General features: G+C 33.0%; 1 pseudogene across 1 annotated transcript; it reads left to right on the plus strand.

Moving 5' to 3' along the window:
• Positions 1–205: 205 nt before the first annotated feature.
• On the plus strand, positions 206–557 carry LOC307186720 (large ribosomal subunit protein eL39-like; annotated as a pseudogene). The gene has a single exon. The product of its transcript is annotated as a large ribosomal subunit protein eL39-like (transcript).
• The last annotated feature ends 253 nt before the right edge of the window (positions 558–810 follow it).

Consider the following 810-nt stretch of genomic DNA (forward strand, 5'->3'; position numbering starts at 1 on the left):
CATAATAAAATAATTTTCTCCAGTAGCAATGTGGTTATAATTACAATAGTATTAATAATGCATGTTAACAGAAAAAGACTGTTCCCTAGCAGTAGCTTCTACTTTAGGTTGGATGGAAATTTTTTTGTCATTAAAAGGCAAATAATTCATTATTCAGATGAATAACATCAGAAATTCAAGTTGTAGAAAGATATTTTACTTAAAACTATTCACTTTTCCAACAACTAAGGATTAGTAAATTTTAGTATATCCATTTTGAAACATTATAAAATTAGAAGTTATTGTTACAATATACATAAGTGTTAAGTGACTTGAGTAATGTTTATTCTTCCTTTTTAAATAAAAACAACTCTCTCTGCTCTTCTCTGCCATCCTATGAGCAGTTGCATTTGCTCCTTGCCATGTCTTGTCATAAGACTCTCAGGGTCAAGAGATTCCCGGCCAAGAAATGAAAGAAGAATTGTTCCATTCCCCAATGGATTCGAATGAAAACTGGTAATAACATCAGGTACAACTCCAAGAGAAGACAAGGGAGAAGAACCAAGCTGGGTCTATAAGGAGCCCTATGTGAGGTGGCACACATATTTATTCTGTGTCAGGGTCACTTAAGTCTTACCATACCACTCTGGAAACATCACTACTATCTGAACAGCTGGATGTGTTTTATTGGGAAAATGATTTTTCTCTTTGTGTCAGTGTTTCTACCCTAGTGCTTTGGCTCAATAATAAATAACTGAGAACTTTGTTGGAAAAAAATAAAAACAATATGAAAATTTCATATTCATAACAGCTAACTCTAGGAAAATTGGT

This window comes from Stenella coeruleoalba, assembly GCF_951394435.1.
Source record: "Stenella coeruleoalba genome assembly, chromosome: 5".
NCBI lineage: Eukaryota > Metazoa > Chordata > Mammalia > Artiodactyla > Delphinidae > Stenella > Stenella coeruleoalba.